This window comes from Channa argus, chromosome 1 (genome assembly GCF_033026475.1).
Source record: "Channa argus isolate prfri chromosome 1, Channa argus male v1.0, whole genome shotgun sequence".
NCBI classification, from domain to species: Eukaryota; Metazoa; Chordata; class Actinopteri; order Anabantiformes; family Channidae; genus Channa; species Channa argus.
Genome location: NC_090197.1, coordinates 26456037 through 26476283, shown reverse-complemented (window position 1 = coordinate 26476283; position 20247 = coordinate 26456037). Strand labels below are relative to the sequence as shown.

General features: G+C 39.1%; 1 protein-coding gene across 12 annotated transcripts in view; it reads left to right on the top strand.

Moving 5' to 3' along the window:
- The first annotated feature begins 11097 nt into the window (after positions 1-11097).
- The window catches only part of epb41a (erythrocyte membrane protein band 4.1a), a 106463-nt gene continuing 97313 nt past the window's right edge, over positions 11098-20247 (top strand). For all 12 annotated transcript variants that reach the window (XR_010914829.1, XM_067510136.1, XM_067510185.1 and 9 more), the window contains exon 1: positions 11098-11256. The gene's annotated coding sequence lies outside the window, so the exon portion shown is untranslated. The remainder of the gene's footprint in view (positions 11257-20247) is intronic.

The following is a 20247-nucleotide window of genomic DNA, read 5'->3' as shown; positions in this document are numbered from 1 at the left end:
TCAGTAATCCAGAAACTCTGGGTCCCAGTTTGGAGGCTGAATCTATTAAGGTTGGTCCTTCAAGGACCCAAGACCTGAATCTGTTTCTCCTCCTATAATGAGAAGGTGTAACCTCTCACAGAACAAAATTAACACTGCAGTGAGAAGATGGTCCACTGGGCTGTTGCTTAGATATTCAGTGACCTCTAGCATTTATATGAAATAGAATCAGTCTGTTCAGCAAAAGCATCGATGTGTAATGCAGGGACACACAATGAACCATAGGTAGATCTCACACTTAAGCTAGTCTATTCTTGTTTCAATGTCCTCTTGAATCAAATGCAGTCATTATGTTTAGGTTTTTTTATATGGACGTTTTTCTTCCCCTCTGTATGCGACTTTTAATCCTTGTTGTTTTAACCATCAAAATACACCATTCAACTAGAAATCCAAAAATAAAAAACAAAGAAACTAAAAAAGAATGTTCAGTTACCACCTCAAAGCTTTTACACAAGTAAAGGTACAAAGCAGATTATCTACGATTTTCTTAAAATACAAAAGTAAAAGTACTTGAAACAACACTGGTAATTATAGTAAAACATGTAGAGTACTAAAATTTAAGAGTCTAGGTCAATGTTGGTAAAAGTGGAGTTGAATTTAACCATTATATATGCTTTCAGGTGGTTACTCGTAATGATATATCAGCATTTATTAGTTCATTTATATAACAAAATACATATGACATTTTTATATCAAAACCAGTAGGTGGTAGTAATGTTGTGGCTAATCGATTAATGTTGAGAAGTTAAAATATTTTTGCAAACTGGTTACATATTATAGCTCAAATATGTGTCTATAACAAGAGGTAGTTATAAATTAAATTCCATCTTCATATTCTGAATTGATTTATTTGAATTGTGGAACTTAAGACATTAAGTTAACAGGGAACTAATGAAATATACATGAAGAATGAATATTCATATAGTAAAACATGTGGAGGGCACAACAAAATATAGCTACATTATACTGTATGACACTGCGTCTATTAGCAAGTAATTCTTTTGTATACTTTGGACACCCCTTCACTGTCCCATCTCAGTTGAAATAATACCACTACAGGACACAAGGGAGCGCCAAAGTTCATGGATTTTAAATTGTAAATGCAGACGTGGAGAAGAAAAAAATTGAGCAGAAGCAGCCTGATGTATTTTTTATGTATCTATTTATTTATTCGTATTCTAATTATTATTATTATGAGTAGTACTAAATATGACTAGATCAATTTATCCTTTTAGACTAATGTCTGTTCATAGACAGAGTGGGGAATACATTTTTAGTTTATTTACATGATATTTAATGAGCTAGTTAGTTTAAAATAAGATACCGAGCAACATCTCATAGAAATTTTCAATGATCTAGAATTGGTTTTAATAAAAATGTGAAAATTGCTAATTACGCCACAATAGGCTGAGTCACAAAGAGTTAAAATCACAAAACTGAGTTTTACTGTTTGTAAGACATATGACACTTTGTATCCTCAGACTTTTAATTTGAAAAAGAACTGTTCAAACTGAACAGTGAACCCAGTCAGAGAAAGAAGCCTTGTTACTGGTCAGACAAACCCACAGAATCTCACAGAACTGACCATAATAACAAACGTACAGTTATAAAAACTCACCACGAAGACTGAAAATATAAAGTATAATTCCCACTAGTTTGTCCTGTGCTAAACATTTGTTGTCTGTTTTTTTCCACACTCTTGGACCTGGGACTGCTGATGTCTTCTGATCCTCTGCCTCTGATGTATGGTGAGTAACATGGAATATTCTGAGAGAGACCGAGAAAGAGAGAGACATATGATTTGTAACATTGCTGCCTCTGGATTAGATTCTCCACAACTACAATCTTTAAGTGAGCTGAGCAGAGACACACAACATACAAACTGGACAAATACCTGATGGTGCCATGATTGGTAGGCCCATGTGAAATATGTAGTACATCTGAATCTTATGTGTGTCCATCTGTTAATGTGACCATCCATCCATTATCTGTACCTGCTGATCCTGTTTAGGGTCATGGGGGGCTGGAGCATATCCCAGCTGTCACAGGGCAGGATAGGGTCCACTCTGGACAGGTCTCCATTCTATCTTAGTGCTAACACAGAGAGACATACACAGACAGACAACCATTCACACTCACATTCACAGCTACAGATAATTTGTACCAAATTGTCACAAATTAACCTAACATGCATGTCTTTGGACTGTGGGAGGAAACCATACTAACTGGAGGAAATCGATGCAAGCTGCCATGTGTTGACAGTGATACAAAATATTAAAAGTCTGCCTTGTAAGGACTTTTGACCACAGATAGCTGAACAGGGGGCTTATTTAGACATGAGGTAGACATGTTCAGATGCTAACAGGACAAGGGAAAGCAGTTTATGTATAAAAGGGGGGGCTTAACATTTAAGATTAATGTCATAACACTATAACACGCAGCTTTTTTCTCAAAATTACATGAACAGTATTCTGTTTTTTTTCTATAAATATTTATATATAAAGACGATTTTAAAATGTTCTCATAAATCTTTAACAACTCATTTCAAACAACTATTTCCAAATTACATTTTAAATACAGAAGAATAATTTAAATATTTGATTGTGTTTTTTTTTCCTTTTGGCTTATCCCACATGTTCAGGGTCTCCACAGAGGATCATTAGTCCAGATGTTGATTTGGCACAGTTTTTATGCTGGATGCCCTTCCTGATGCAACCCTCCCTAATTTCTACCGGGCTTGGAACCGTCACTGTGCAGCTAGAGATTGGGAAAATGGGCTGTTGGGGGTTCAGTGTCTTACACAGGGACACTTTGACATGTGGTTGGGAAGAGCGGGGTCAGAGAGTGTTTATTATCTTATAGAACTGGTTGGAGTGGTTGAACTGGATATCTAGGGATTACAGCAGGACTTCTCAATGCACCATGAAAATCAAATAAAACAAATGGTTGACCATGCCAGCGTCGAAATTATTACAAAGCTTTCATGTCTGTTTTCAAAAAGTGCTAATTTACTAAAAAAAACTAGCACAACAGGTGACCACAACTAACTGCTGAGGTGTAAATGAGGAAGTCAGTATAATGCTGGAACCGAAGGTCATGTGGTCTCGGGAAGGAATTGTTAGTACATACTTCACATCACAGAACTCTTTTATGAATCTCATTTGTCTAAAATCACACTTGATCAGTGTAGAGTCTGAGCCATATGTAGCATCGATACAGTAGGTATGCTGATGTGGAGGAGGGGGACACTGCACTTTACAGTACAGCAACATGCCTGCAATATATTGTAGCGAAGTGCATTGCCCTGCAGCTAACAGCAACCCTGTGATAACACTGTTTTTGTTGAGACATGATAATTCAGTTCTGTTGCCAGTGTTCCGGTTCCACTATTTTTGTGCAGTTTTATTGGCCAGAGTAAGAGTGCAGTGAAAAGATTAATGGTATGTGTTGGGTGGTATTATTGTGCATTTGATTTTGCGAGTGTTGTGTGTTCCACTCAGAAGGCAGCAGTTACCCCCTGGCTGAGTGCAGCCATTGTAAAAAGAGTAGCTGAGCAGTCTGAACAGCAGCATTGCTCTGAATTCTTCTGGTTCATGATTTGAGTCTCTGCTCAGAAGTGTCTTCAGTAATTTTGTAAATATCTCTGTAATAGATGATTTATGAATAGATGATTTTATTTTACATGCAGACATACATGGTAACTTTTCATCTCCACGCAAGTAGTTTGTTAGGCCTTTTCTAATTGGTTAGAAAGGTGAACCTTGCTCAGAAGCCTTAGAAGGAAATGTCTCTGTATTGTATGCTGCATAACAGTTCTGAGCTGTTTAGTGATTTGTTGGCCATCAGCAAATCCATGTGTGGCTTTTTCTTCCCACCTTTCCTATTTAACATCAATTATTTATATTAAGGACATAATTGTTTGGAATGGATGCAGTTATTGTTACCTTAATGTTCTTTGGGTTCTAATTTCTTCTCTTATAATGAATTTGATGACAGCAACACTTTCAAAAAAGTCAGGACACAGGCCTGTTTACGATTCTTTTACAATACATCTTCATTTAACAACACTTTGTACATGTTTGGTAACTGAGGAGAGCAAATACTTATTTTGCTACTTTTCCCCCCATTTTTGGGGACTATCTTGGAGGTCAGTTACATGGTCAAGGACACTTTGACATGTGACCAGAGAAGCCGGGGGTCAAACTAACAACTGCGGGATTGGTGGACAACTGCTCTACCTTCCTGCACCAGTTTTTTTTCTTGCATTACACAACCTTTCTAGTCTTTTGTTGCCTCTGTCCCAGCTTTCAAAGTACTGCTTCAAAATCAAACTAATATTTCTCAGTTTCAGTATTTGGTGTTGTCTTTGTACTATTTACAATGAAATTGTAACATATTATGTGACTGCGACTGTAGCGCAGGAAGGTAATTCTACTTACATATTATTTTATTTTATACTACTTGCTCTTTTATTCCACTACATGGGGAATTATGCTTTGACATTACTACATTACATGACAGCAGTAGTTTTTAATAGTCTTCTCATGAAGTTGATTAGAGTGGTCTTTTCTCTTTATGTTTTTAGACCAGTAGTCTGATTATTACACATTTACTGCACTTAAGTGATCTCCATTTAACTGTGTGAGTTCTAAAACCAATTGGCTGCACCATTGATAATTTAGTTGAGTTACTTTGAAGAGTTGAATACTAAGCTAATTTCCTGTTTTAAGTCTTATTTAATCCAAATTAATATGCAGGAATCGGTTTTCACTTTAATAAAAGGAAGTCATTCTGTTGTTTAAGAAAAAAGCCAAATAAAACTGCCCATGATTCAAATATGTACCCCCAACACCTGCCACAGAGCTTGTTGGCCCGGGTGACGTCCAAGCCAGCGTGACTCTTGTATTTCTAACACTCATTAGCAACGAGGTAGGCACACAGTGGGAATTAACAGGGTATCGACCCTGCCCCTAACGGACCGAGCCCTAAACGTAAATTGAACCCGCGACTTAGTCTACCAAAGTCACTAAGCACTGTGGTATCCAGCAGCTCATCAGGATCATTGTTGGTTCCATGTGATGATGTGCTTAGTAAAAACGTAAGGCAGCAGAAATCTGAGGAGCAAAGGAAAGAAAAGCCAGGACCCTCATGGAATAACCAACACCTGCATGGTATGTACCAACGTCAGATAGAAGAAGTGGCTGATAACAAAAAAATCCTGCCAGTGGCTGGACAAAGCTCGACTGAAGGACAGCACAGAGCCTCTATTCCAATTAGAGGAGCATAGGAGCAGGCTTTAAGTACAAGATGAATAGAGGCTGGGGGCTACTATACCTGGAATCACTAAAGGTTCAGGCTGTGCAAAGATGCTACTGAGAAGACAATCCAGCCCATAGCAGCAAGGTGCAAGATGCTAGAAGGCAGAGCATACATGGAACACCATAACTGTGACGCAGGAGGTAGAGCGGTCGTCTACCAATCCTACAGTTGTTGGTTTGATCCCCGGCTCCTCCAGTCACTTGTCGGAAAGTGTCTTTGACCAAGACACTGAACCCTAACTTAGTCGCTCCCACTGAGTGTTGCATAACAGCTTCCCCATCGGTGTGTGAGTGTGTGTGTGATTGTGAGTGCGAATGGGTGAATGAGAATCAGTGTAAAGCGCTTTGAGTGCCAATAGGTAGAAAAGCACTTTATAAGTGCAGAACATTTATCATAAAAAAACAGAAGAACAAGGCCATAGTGACAGATGTAGCAATTCCAAGTGATAGCAACATCACGAAGAAAGATAAAGAAACATAAGAACCTTGAGAAACACCAAAGGCTGAAAGAAGAGTTACTATTCTACAACATTAAATCATGGTCAATGATTCCCTACATATAATTTCAGTATCAAAATTCTGCTTAGCTGCTCTGAGATCCCATATTATTCACTTTCCTTCCTGCTCCTCTGTATCTATATATAGTGTAAAAACATGGTTGTAGTAGTGCTCCCCCACAGAGCACAGCCTCTGCCTGTGTGTCCAGCAGACTGCAGCAGACAGTAAAGCAGCAGAAATGGATGAACAGGTGGTCTCTGACTAAGGATGGATTATCATCATCACATGTCTGCCTGGTGATCCAACAGAGAGACAAGAGCAGAGTATTTGCTCACATCCAACCTTAAGCAAGATGTACAATTAATAAGGATCATAGAAGACATTGTACAGATCAGCCCATTGAAGAGGGGATGATGTCTCCATCATCATGTTTTTATGACACAGACAACACATTTCCTTGTTTTCAAGTAGAAACATGCACTACAGTGTTGCATTTGATTTGCTTGTTTGCAGTTTTGCGAGTTTACTGTTTGAGAACAGGACAGTGGACAAAGACAAAAGCTTATTTGGGCACAGTGATCCAGATGCTCAGGGGGGACTGATGAAACACCCAGGACCTACACTTTTTAGTGTCCCTGAATGTAGCTTCTGACATGAACAGAAGCTACATTGGTGTTTCTTTATTATAAACCACACAAACAAAGGGAAATGATCCAGTTATGGTCCTGTTACAACAAGATGAGAGGAAAGATCCACTCCCACTACTATCCCAAGTTTAAAGTTCAATGAAGTATTAATTTAGCTGTTTGATTAACTTGATGATTAGTATCTATCACACAGCATTCGAATTAAGGTGCTCAGCAAAAACTATATCAAGGTTAAAGTTATATATGTAGTCATAAGTTGATAATTAGTTGGTAATTATCGTGATAGGCCCATCTCAGGCCATTCTTAAACCAATACTGTATGGGCCATATACGCACACATACATATACACGTGCACACACAAATACACACACACACATGTATATGTATATATATGTATGTATGTATTTGTATTGACAACACAGAGACCTGCTCATTCTTACATAAACAAACATGCCAGCAAGGTTGTTGTGTTGTGACCGGGATGCTGGCTACCGTTGTGCTGACATGGAGGTAATTGAGTGGAAGTGGAGGGAGGTAATTAAAGTGCACGTGCTCAGCTGGAGTCCAAAACACAGATGGTAATAGAAGAGGGAGGGAAAGCAAAAGCCTCTTGAACATGTCTTTGTTCATGCATATGAGAATGTGGTTTGCATCACACTTAAGTGTGTTGAATTCCACTTGCAGCACAACGGTGAAGCAGGATTCTGAGGCAAGCTCAGCTGTTTGGGGGGAATTAATCCAACATGCAGTAAAATGGTGTCTCTAAATGCTTCCGACAGAGCAAAGCTGGGAGAGGTTCCAAACACTAGATATACAGCAACTGGACTGGTCTAGATCCATAATGTCACCAACTATTAATGGCATCACCAAGACACTCTCTTCATGCCAGTCCTATCTAATTAACATTCCTAATATTAGTAATTACACAGAGCAAAATAGGATTTTCCATCACAAGCATTTCCACTATTACCTAAATTCTATATACAGTATACATTTTTGTGTACATGGCTGATAGACAATAGAACTTTCTTAAGTCCTTTACACTTAGTGAAATTTGTCTTTGGAAATTAGTATTACAGCATAGTATTTGTGGTATCAGGGGATAAGCCAGATCAAATACCTAATTTTCTGTATGTTTATATATAAATCTTCATATTCCTGTGTTCTCTTTTGAAAAAAAAGACTGGTGAGAGGTGCTGGCATCTTAAGGTGCTGGCATCAAACTGGGACCTGCATGCTCACATTTTAATAATAAAAAAATGTTAGCAATCTTATAAAATTCTGAGATGCTTGCTCCGAAACCAAGACAAGAATAGATGAGTAGAAGGCCTCTGTGACCAGTCGGGGACCACAGCTCATTTTGCCCAGAGCCTTATAGTTAGTTAATACTGCCAAGGTTACAGGTTTTGTTCATAGTCTGAAGAAAAGATGTTTGACAGACTGAGAGTAGATATGTTAAGAATATGTATATATTTGAGTTCTTTTCATTCATTATCGCTTGTTAATAGTCATAGTCTTGCTCAGTCACTCTTTCCCATGTTTTCCTTTACTTTCTCCTGATTGCTGTTGCAGATCTGCCTGACTAAAGACACAGTGAATCGCTAAAACTTACCATAGTTGTCACATTTGAAAGCTTCATCTTATTTTCGTTTCAAATGAAAACACTCTATTTTGAATTAATACACATTGGTACTACACATTTGGTAGTGGCATTAGAAGGTGGAGGGGGGCTCTTCACCTCAGCATATGGTCTGGCTCGGCACCTGCTCCTTACACTGGGGGGAGGGGTGGGCCACCAGTGATAGCGACGGGGGCAAAGGGTGGCCTTTTGTGTAAAGATGGGGGAAGGAGTGTCTGTGCAAAGATGTGACTGTACAGACTGCAGAAGCAGAGAGCATTGTGCTCCTCAGACAAAAGCACTCAAAGTGGCTTAGACATGCAGATTATAACCATGATGCTGTGTTGGTGGAGATCCACTGTATATCACTACATGTGCTACTAGTTTGCTCTTCTTTTGTCCATGATGGAAAGTTTTTTATGCAAGTAGCCTACTGTTGGTTATTGAGGTTTGCTCTTATTCTGTATTTTTATTAAGTCAGACTTCCGAGTTTTCTGCTTTCAGTAGAAAATATGGCTAAAATGAATAATCAAATATCAAAATAACATCACCATCAAACTCATAAAATGTAACTGTGATTTAAGACTTTGCAGTGGCAGTTTTTGTTGAGCTGCAGCTCTTACTAACGGTGTGTCCATCCACCATTATTTTTGTGCAGTGTTCCAGCTGTAGCACAGGTGGCCAAATAGGATTGGTGAGCACAGACTCTGGCCTCTGTACAGTCACTGCCAAACCAGTACAAGGATTTGAGGAAGCTGTGCACAGTTTCTGCACTTTCCTGACCATTGTTTCTTTGTCCCATCTGTATATTAATTGTGTCTTTAGCTGTTGCTGCTTCCACTTTGCATTTGCTTGTCTTGTATCTGCTGCAGCAACAACCTCCCCAGCTCTCCAGCTGATTGTGTCTCCTCTCTTGTTGTTGTTCATTAAATATGGTTCTGAATGCTGCCAGATGTCATCCTGTTTGAATCCTGTTTCACATGCACTCCTGTGAATCTAGGCCTACTACAGTCTATTATGTAACAGTGTCCAAACATGTGTGGCAATGTATCTACAATCCTCTCAGCACTCTAAGGGATATAAAACAGAGCTTTGGGATTTACAGTTAATACGTTAAAAAGAACAAGGACCTGAATTCATATATTTATGAATTAATTCGACTAACTCCAGGGTACGTGCTCTCCTCGTTCATCATTCTCCAGTCTCTGTAAAAATGGATGCATTGATTTTTATGGCACTGGGAACCTTGGTTACTGACAGTGGAGCTCTGCCACGAACATCAGCTTTGAGGGCTTTGATTGGAGCAGACTGCCCCCCACTCCACTCTATTGGCTGCTTCCACAAATACACTTGTCCCATTACATTCAAAGCTCCACCCTCCCATATGAAGACAGGAGAGCTAAAGGGAGTGTAATCCCTGTGTGCTGTCTAACAGGCTGAATGCTTATGTATCTCTTTAGTCTGGCTATATTGTTTCCTTTAGAGCTTATATACGTTTGCCTTGACATAATGCATATGTTATTATGAGACTGTAAGTGTTATTCCTAGAGTGTTATTAATTTTTATTTTATTATTATACATTATTTAATATTTCTTGTTGACTTAGATTTTTGCTTGCATTGTAAGTCACTCTGGATAAAAGCCACTAAATGTAAATGTGTAAATGTGTTAGAAAAAAAAGACACTAAACCTTTTCATTAGGATATACCTATAGCTTTTTAAATGACGAATTGGCTATCACATTTGGATGTATCATTTCTCATTTAATACTGTATATCCACCAAACACAGGTATTCACCAGACATGAAACCATGTAAAATATAAATAGAACTAGTGAGCCAAGTCTGAATGGTCATTCCTGGTAGTGGTATGGTAGGACTAAGTACATTTAATGTATATGCTTTTGCTTTACTTATTTTGATTTTATGCTATGTTATAGTATTCCTTAATTCTTCAGAGAGGACATTGTTCAGATACAAATTGATGCATTAAAAACAGACATGATTTTGCAGTGGAAATCACTGGATCGGATAAGGAACACCTCCAAAAACCACTGTCCCTTTCAGTAATGTTATCTCCTCCTTTTCCATTTTCAACTTTATAGTGATGATTACACATTAAAAAAAAGCAAAAAACGTGTGTTAGGGACCTGGTCAGGTTGGCCCATAGTGGCAGTTTGCTTAAATTGAGAAAAGAATTGCAAAAAGCTACAACACAACCAAATGATGAAACGCATTGCAAAAGCTACAACACAATGGAACTGTCTCAGGGAGCATCTAAAAATAGATTTACAAATCTAAATGTCCATCGCTTCTTAGTGTACCCCAGAAACATTGCTATGACAGTTGTCTACAATGGTACTGTTGTGTTGTGGCTTTTTACAGAGCATTTCGTCATTTGGTAGTGCTGTGGCTTTTCCAGTGCTTTTCTCAGTTTGGTTGTGATGTGATTTTTTTTTTTCTTAATGCTGCGCCTATGTTTTCAAATTGGTGAAGTTGTTTTTGTATATCGTGTTTTGTCTATTTGGATGTGTTTACTCAAATTGCAATGCTTTGGGCTCTCAGGGCCATCGTATATTCAACTTTATTGTCATTACACATGTACAACTACAAGAAAACAAAATGGAGGCTTGCATTATTCTGAATCTGAGTCTGCATAGTGAGTACTTGTGGTACTTTACTGCAAGTATATTTTAGTGATAATAATTTACTACAATTATACTATATAAAATTTTCAAATTTCTACATTTTAGTAGTAAGTAAATAATCTGGGTACCTATTCCATAACTGATTCGGGTTCTTGGAAGCACTAGTCAGGAAAAAAAAAAAAGAAAATGGACAATTAGCTTTACTTACCAGCTATACTTGTACTTTCAGCTGCTCCCGTTCTTCTTCAATCTGCTGAAGAAAGCCACAAATAGCCTAAGATCCAGCAGCGAAAAGGACTCATTCACATTGCGCCTGTTCTGGCTGCCTGTCAGACAACTCTAAGGGCACAGAGCTCCTACACAGCGCTCGCGCCTTGTACCTAAACACATTGTTAAAGCCGCTTGTGAATTACCACTTTGTTTATTTGGTGCGTGTGAGGGACAGAAACACACAGGATCTTTTCTTCTGCTGGATGATCTGAGCACAGGTGAGTGATTCCGGACATCACACTCTGCTACTCGCACATAATTTGTTGACATTTTTTTCTCACATTCAGCGCCATTTGCAGACAGGTACACCTACCGCCCCTTTATTGTCCCCGCTGCCAGGCGCGCTGCTTTTATTCTGTGTGGAAGCACCGCGTTCAAATGAATAATGTGGAAGCAGGATATCTGCTAATCAAGCCAAGGTGTCATAACAGCAACCAGAGCAGATTGTGTTGGGTTGATACTTTGTGTATTTATCCTACAGGTGAAAGCGCGTTAAATCGTGAATATTATTTATTTGTGTTAATGATTTCATGTGTTAGTCATCTGAAGCCCATCGCGCTCTTCTGATCCGGCATCAGCCCCCGTTATCAGTTTGGAGAGTGGGGCCAGGCGTTAGTCGGTGTCATCGATTTTTCCAGTAGACTATGGAGTCATGATGGAGGCCGTTACTGTATCCAATCAGCAGACAGAGAACCGTGCTTTTAATTATTCCGCCAAAGAAGAAAAGTTCCACTCCATTCTCAGAGAACATGGTTCTGCTCTTCAGCATTGATTACAGGACTGTTGCCAAATTCAAAAGGTGAACTGTATTTTAAATTAGCCTGTAAAGACTGGAGGATGAAGCTGTGAGTTCATTGTAGCCCCAGAGTCTTGAAGCAGTGTATACTCATGTATTAGCATATAAAAAACTAAAATACTCATGTTTTGTTTCCTGTAGGTGGTACGAATAAATTGCAGATTTTAGGTACATACTTTACTGGAGTATTTTTATATTATCCACAACAATACTAATAGAGATCTTTTTTTTATTTCTTCTTTTTATTCATTACAATATCAGCCGTATCAGGTTCAATAATGTTTTTTTTATTGGAGTACTTGTAGTTTTGAGGCATGTTTTTAGGGAAGTCCTTGCATTTTTGCTTGAGTAAATAGTTTGTGTACTTCTACTCTGATGAGATCCAACATTTCTTGGTGAATTGTTACAGATGAGGGTAGATGACTGCTGGATTCAGTTACTATTGCTAAAACATATATTCATACTGTACATTTTCAATGATCTCTCATTATAATAACCTGGGACTGTCTAGTAGGTTCTCCAAGGTTCATATTTTACATTCGTTGTGGACAATGTGTCATATTCATATGCATATGCATATGAATGTGAATGCATATGAATATGCATGTGTTTTTTTTTTTAGCTTCCACATGCTGGTTTCCATATATTTCTCTGCAATGTGAAAATCATTCTACAAAGACAATAATATGTATTGAGGTTGTACTGCTTTGTGGTGATTTTCATGAATAAGCACTTCTCTCTGCATTATGTATAAACTGTTGCATGAGCTGGATGTGACAGGCCAGCACGCCACTTTAAATTAGAGAACTTTTCCCTTGTAGTAAGAATAGCATGTATCATGTGTGGCTCCTGAAGGAGCCTGGTTGGCTCAAGGGGTAGAGAATTGGGTTGTGATGCAGAAGGCTGTGGTGTGAATCCCACCCCACCAGGTATGGCCCCGCACAGCCATCAAGGGTTACCTTGCTAATTGTGCTAATCTGCACTCATGGTCAACTGATGTCTATGAGCAAACACTGTCTTTTGCGAAAACTGTGTGACTGGGGTGTGTTTTCCAGTGTAAACAGTGGCATTTGAAACCTTTTTTTAAATTACTGCACTGGACTTACTGGACTTGTGCACATGCGCAAGTCCCAAAACTAGATAAACCCAGTTTGAAAAATGAGCCAAAACAATTATGCTTATTCATTTATTTTTTTATTGTGGAAGGTCTTAATGAAATCTTAAATATTTGTATTTGACAAAACTAACCTCTAACTGGTAAATCTGTAACCTCTAGATTTACCAGTTCACTTGAAGGAGAAATTGGTCCTGCCTTATTGAAAGAAAAGAACTGTGGGTCTTCACCATCAAAGTCTGATGTTGACAAAACAGGTTTGTAGAAGTGTGTCATGGCTCAAAAAAAGGAGATTTCTGAAAAATAGTTGTTGATACTCAATTGTGAAAGAAGTATTTGGACTCCAGCAGTTGACTTTCAGTCAGACTGTGTACAAACTGAGAACATTCACCACTACCGTTCGCCTCTACAGGAATGGTCTTTAAATAAATGTTTTGGGTTTTTTGTTTTTTGTTTTTTTTTGTCTTTTTGACTTATCCCGTGAGTTCAGGGTCGCCACAGCGGATCATTGTCCGCATGTTGATTTGGCACAGTTTTTACGCTGGATGCCCTTCCTGATGCAACCCTCCCCAATTTCTACCGGGCTTGGGGAGGGGAATGGGCTGTTAGGGGTTCAGTGTCTTGCCCAAAGACACTTCGATATATAGCCGTGGCTGGGGATCCTTTAAATATATATCACACAAAAAACAAGGTCTGGAATAGTTCAACATTATGTCTGGAAACCTGAAGGCCTCTCTTGCAGTGACTAATATCAGTGTTCATGAGTTCACCACTAGGTGAACATTGAACAACAACAGTGTACATGGCAGAGCTGCAAGTACAAAGTCACTACTCTCCCAAGAGAACAATGCTGCCTGTCTACAGTTTGTTTAAGACCATGTGGGACAAACCACAGGGTTAGTTGAAGAGTGTTATGGAGACAGATGAAAGCACAGTAGACATTTTTTAGTTTGATTGAGAGGCATCAGGTTTGGTGATGATTAAACTTTGCATTCCAGAATAAGAACCTTGTCATCTGAAAAACAAGATTGCCAGCGATGCCAGCTATAGAAATGCTGTGGAAGAACTACACCTGTGCCTCTAGAGCTTACTTTTAGACACCATGTAAAGTGGTGATACTGTTGTTTGAGGGCACTCACCCAAATTCAGTAGCGGTTTCCTGAATCCTCATTCAGTGTGCTTACACGGACTTAAGTGACCAGGTTACAGTTGCTTACAGTACAGTTCTTAATTGTCATGTAAACGGTAAAGCTGGGTTCTGAAATCGGGGTAGGGAATTAGAGAAACCTGGATTCCCCAGGTAGGTTTCTTTCAGAGAAGGCTGGACTCTCTGTAATATATACGTGTGACCAGGTTTCTAATTGGCTTTTTCCAACTGTGGATGTGTGTAACAAAAGGCTGCAAACACACAGCTGAGTGAAAGGCTGAATGAAAAGAGAGATCATTTACCAGGTGATTCCATCTCATTTTTAAGAAAAAGTCCATCTAAAGTCTGACAGGAATTTGAACTATATTTTTTTATGTAGACAGTTTTACACTGTGGATCAGCTGTGTGTGTCTTCCATCTTTTCCTTTCTCTAACCTCCGCTGAAAAAACTTCAGAAAACAATGTTTTCTGTCACTATACATTTAAAATCTGCACACCAGGCTCCAAAATAAGTCAGAGGTGGAGGAGAAGTGCACTTGACTTACAAATAAAAGCAATGAGATGTCATTTCCTGTCACTATTTTGTTTTTGCGTGAAGTCACCACCCTAAGTATTATTTTCCTGGACCAAACCAAGTTATTTTTTTACTCTAGTTAATATAATAAAAATCTGTTGATGTTTAAGATTATGTATACAGAAATAGTTAAAAGCTTCATAAAGCACCACTGTACTTTGCTACATACTTGTAGTTTATACTAAGATACTGAAGCTTAAACTGTACTGTATGTTGGCTGTCTGCTGGTGTTTGCTGCAACTTTTTCTTCATGTTTCTCTTGACTCATCTGCCTCGTTATGTGTCTCTATATTTGTCTTACCCCTCCCATTCTATTTAACAGTCATGTGTTCATGGTGCACCACTAATGTGCTTTCTTTGTACAGGTTGCTACTGAACAAAGCACATTATGCAGGCATGATGCATGACATCTCCTCCTTTTCAGTGTTGTTTGTTCCAAATTGAATAAAGCCTGACATGAAAAGTGTAAACATGGACAGAATGAAGAGAGGATAAGAAAGACAGGAAACATAGAAAAAAGAACAAATCTATGACACCAGAGATGACAAAACTAAACTGGTGTTCAACTAACACTGGTTGTTGAATTGTTTGATTTGTTATTTTATTTTTTAACATAAATAATGATCACATTAGTGTGCATACAGTAGGAGTGATTATTTTATAGATATTTTATTAGATATTTTGTTTCAGCTTTTTATGTTTTATTATTTTTATTTTAAATGACTGTATGCAAAGATATAGACACTGATATTGAAGCAACTTGCTGCTTTCCTGAATCATTCTTTCCTAATGTACAATCAATACAGTAACATTTTGTTATTCTTATTCTTAAATAAAATACTGCTCTATGTGAAAAGCTATTCAAGTTTTAGATATAAAAGTTTATTATTCATGAAATGCTCCCTCTTGTCACTGGTTTTTAGGTCAGTGTGTTATGAATGAAATAAAGGAGCTTCAGTATTGACTGATGCTTGTTAGCAAGTCAAAAAAAACGTAAGAACACAAAACTTTTCCTTAAACTGTTTACTGTCACTGCTGTGTAGTGTCTTCATATTGACTGCTTCCATCACTGTCACTGATACATCTGTATCCCTGAGGCCTAGTTAGCAGCATGACCCTGTACTGCTCTCTCTCCACACAGATGCTCTGTTAGAGCTCAGCGGCATGTTTGTGTGTGTGTATGTGTGTGTGTGTCTGCGTGTTCTAGGGCTTTTTTTTTAATCTTTTTTCTTTCATCAAATGTCCCTGCCTGTGATTTCATTTGGGTCAGCCCAACCTCCAGTTTCTGGGTAGTTTCCAGAGCTCGTACCAGCAGACGGGCCCTGTCAGTATAGGTCTGTGTGTCCATGCGTGCACAGGTGTTTGTGTGTGTGTGCGTGTATGTGTGTGTTAGGGCTGAGGAGTAGGGTGTCCAGCAGTGACTGATACAGCCATCCAGCTTCCTCTGGTCTCCACATCAGCACACAGCAGACTTTAATCCCACACAGGCCCTGATTAATTTTAAAGCTGCTTTCAGTCCCTAAGCTCAGCACTCTCCTACAGTGACCATGCAGTCAGAAACACTGATATGCTTTAGGATGTGTTTACTTCTTACAAATGCATTTAGTTTTTAACTTTGAATGATTTCAATCTCTGACTTCAAATTCAAGAATCTTTTTGAAATCTTAAAATTATATAATATAAGACTATAAAGCTGTATTGTTACTATTTTTATCCAGAAATTAAATGGAGGATTTGGATGTTTTGGTATCAAGTGATGAATGTCAGATTTTTTCCATAACTTGAGCTTCAGTAACATGCTAAAACTGCCTGTGGTTTAGTACGTGCAGACAATGTATCAGACTCATTCATCCTCCTATCTGGAGATTTCAACCACGTCTCCCTCTCCAGCATACTGTCCATCTTTAAACAGTTTGTGGACTGCCATACAAGAGGAGATCTTGTGGATCTTCTGTATGCTAATGTGAGAGATGCATACAAATCCATGGCCCCTTGGTGGATCTGATCACCATCTTGTTCACCTCTTTTCCAGCTACACTCCTGTAAAAGAACCCAGGCCACCACAAGGCCCGTAAAATGCTGAAACTGGGAAGCAGATGAATCCTTGCAGGACTGTCCGTCACCAAAAAGTGATGGACATTTAGATTTGTAAATGTACTTTTTGTTGCTTCCGGAGTTATTTCCACTGTGTTGTGGCTTCTGCTGCGCTTTTCTCAAGTTGGTTGTGTTGTGGCTTTTTGCAGCGCTATTAATGCTTTACCTGTGTTTTTACATTGGTAAAGTTTTTGTATATTTGCTTGTGTTTTCCCAACTTGTAGTGCTTTAAACTTTCAGTGCTATACATTGTTATTTCTCATTACCATATTCACATACACGCTCACTCACCAGTGATGGCAGCCACTGTGTTAGCTGCTCATCTGACCCACCAGGAGCAGCTTGGGGTTCAGTGTCTTTCCCAAGGACACTTGTGACCACATGTAACTGTGATGCAGGAGGTAGAGCAGTGGTCCACCAATCTCACGGTTTTTGGTTATAGGTCTAACAAATATGTTGTACGTGTTTCATGCTTGGTTCATGGCACTGATGTACAGTATAAATTAATGGTTTAAAATAGAAAGTAGTTTGCAATATAGTGATGATAATCTCTATCACTAATTCCACCAGATATTTTCAGTCAGATTGCAGATGGCTTCAGCAGTTGAGGAGGATCCTTACATTTTTATATACTTCGGCTTTATCTTCTGCCTCAGTGCACACAAAGCACACAGACTCTTGGTTCTCAGATATTATATACTGTATTCAGTTAGGGAGCGCCTGGTTCAACTCTGACGGTTTTATGTCAGCGATGATTATGTTATGATACAGTCAGGTTCAAATTTGTCAGTTAAATATCACAAACTTATGATAGATTCACTTTTGATGCCATGTTTGGCAGGTGTCAGAACACATGGCTGTGCTGTGTTGCTGTGAAGCTGTGTAGCCACAGACTGGTCAGCGTGTTGACCCCTGTCCACTACGACATTAGGACCTCCAGGTGGTATTTATGTTCTTGCTGATGGGTATGAATTATTCTGTTTAGCTCTGCAGGTGTTCTGGCTGTTACCAGGATACGAAGGGTGAATAATAGTATATTTTTATATATTTTTTATGTTACTGTTGATTTACTGGATCAAATCAACTCATGCTAGGTCAATGTATATTGTACACAGCGATTTTTAGTCTGTTCTTCGTGTGATAATGTGTTTAATCAATCACTTGCAGCTTTTATTCTGTGTCAGTAGTCCTGTTTCCTGCCACCAGCAGTCGGAAAGAATAGTTGAACCCTAGCTTCACAGAATATATCATAGTTTTGTTGTTAGGCACATTTGAAACTATAAGAACAGATTGTGTGTGATTGAGTTTCATGAATACTGGCAGGAAAACACTCTGCACCACAGAGTCCAAATAGCATGAAAGGATTTGAACTGTTCTGTTGTCACCTTGATACAAATGTTGAACCCCCCCCCACCCCCACCAACACCACCACAGCGGAGCTCATTTAACTGGTGAACACACCTTTGGCTTGAAGGGAGGAGGAATTGGAGCTTATCTGGGCTGAAAAGCTGCAGACATCTGTGTTTGCTGTGACACCTGCTACAAACTGCTGCCTTAGGCCAAACACTGACTGAAAAATCAACTATCAGAAAGTAAACTCCTGTTTTTTCATTGCTGTATGTTTAGTTCTCATTAGTCTCTCTCAGTGCACCTGGAGCTGTGGAGCTAACACTCGTACTTTTCTCTGCCCTGTCAGCACTTATGCAGCTGTGTCAGGATCCGTTCAGCACTGCAAGCTTGGAACTCCACGTGTGGCATTCTGTGATTACCCCTCCCACCATTGTCCCCCACCACAACCAATCTGCCAACATACAGTATGTCTAAAAGTATGGCATTTTAGGACATACAGTTATGGCTCGTCTGTCTCAGTCAAGACACTTGTGTTTAGGTCCCTGAAGGTGTCACATTGTAGTTTTTATGGCCTCTTTAGATTGTTTTGATACACATTCATATTGTGCTTTATGCCACAATGATTCATCCCCATGAGCCACAGAAGAACAGAACTCTAACCAGTTCACTTGCCCCTACATACACACCGATACAGTGGAGTGGGGGTCTCTTTGATAGGCTATCAGAAAAAGTTTACAACCGAGGGTTTTAGTTAGCTTTTGATCTTGGAAACAGTGAGTGAGAAGAGGAGCGTGCCACCCAGACATATCATACTGCCTTCCTTTTTATTATCTGCTATTAGAGCATTTGATTAAAAATGTCCACTCTCTGGACTATTTTAGAGCTTAACTCATTGTTTTCATACTTTGATGTTCTTGGAGTTCAGTTGACATGGAAGTGGCTTTTGTCGTCATGAGTGATGACTTAAAGGGGCACTGCACACTGGTGTTCTACCTGTCCATACATCCAAATTATTTAAAAAAGTGATGTGAGGAGCCAAGAAATACTTGTGGGTGCCCTGCGGTTGCAGCTTGGGGAGTCAATGCAATACACTGCAAACACAGTGACCCGCAGTCACCCGATATCATTCTAGAATATTTCATGGAAGAATGGGGTTCCATAACTCTAGGAGAGTTGCAGAGACTTGGAGAATCAGTGACAACATAAACAGCTTTTTGTGCTAGAGTTTTAGTTTAACACGCCTTATATCTAGAATTGCCACTTTAACCTCCAGGTACACTTGTTTCCTCCCACAGTCCAAAGACAGGCATGTTAGGTCAATTGGTGGCTTTAAATAGCCTGTAGGTGTGAATGTGACTCAGTGTGAATACTGTAGTTGTCTGTCTATGTACTGTATGTCTCTCTGTGTTTGCCCCCACAATGCTGAACATGATAGTTAAAGATAAAGGATGGATGGATATTTTTTTCCTTTCTTTTCATCTCCTCTAACATTGTGCATCTGATGGTTGTGGTATTTCATCTGCCAGCGGTTGCAGCTCATGTGAGCGCCCACTGTCACTGCTGTAATGAAGTGTGAACATACAGCTCTCATATGGCCACATTAACCACAAGCCAAACCCTGCTGCTATGTGAGGGGATGATGGAGAACAGCACAAGTGAGCATGACAGGCAAACAAGATGATGTGTGTTTTTTCAGATCGGCGTGAGTCCTAACAGTCCTTGGAGTTTAGTGGCCCCATTAGCACCATGCAAAAGTGAGGTATCTGTTTTTAACCCTGTGGCTATAGAGACACTAGTGGGAATAGTGTGAAGAAAGGGATCCAGCACTCAGAATAGCATTTAACTGATAATAATCTGGTATAATACAGGCAACCTGAAATTAGTTTTCAAATCTTTTTTATGTGCTTGTACAGTGGAGGAAGTTATTTTTATGAGTTTGTCATGTGATGTATTCAGAGTCTATCACAGACGCTCTGCTGAGCTCATGTTTAGCTTTCTATTTGAAAAAAAATCAGTTTAAGATAAAGTTGCACTCAAGACAGGCTGCTTATCTGCTTCTACACTACACTCATTTATTTACTCTTATCCTATGATTAAAAAGCAAAAGTTATGATCATGTTTCTTTTGTTCTCTT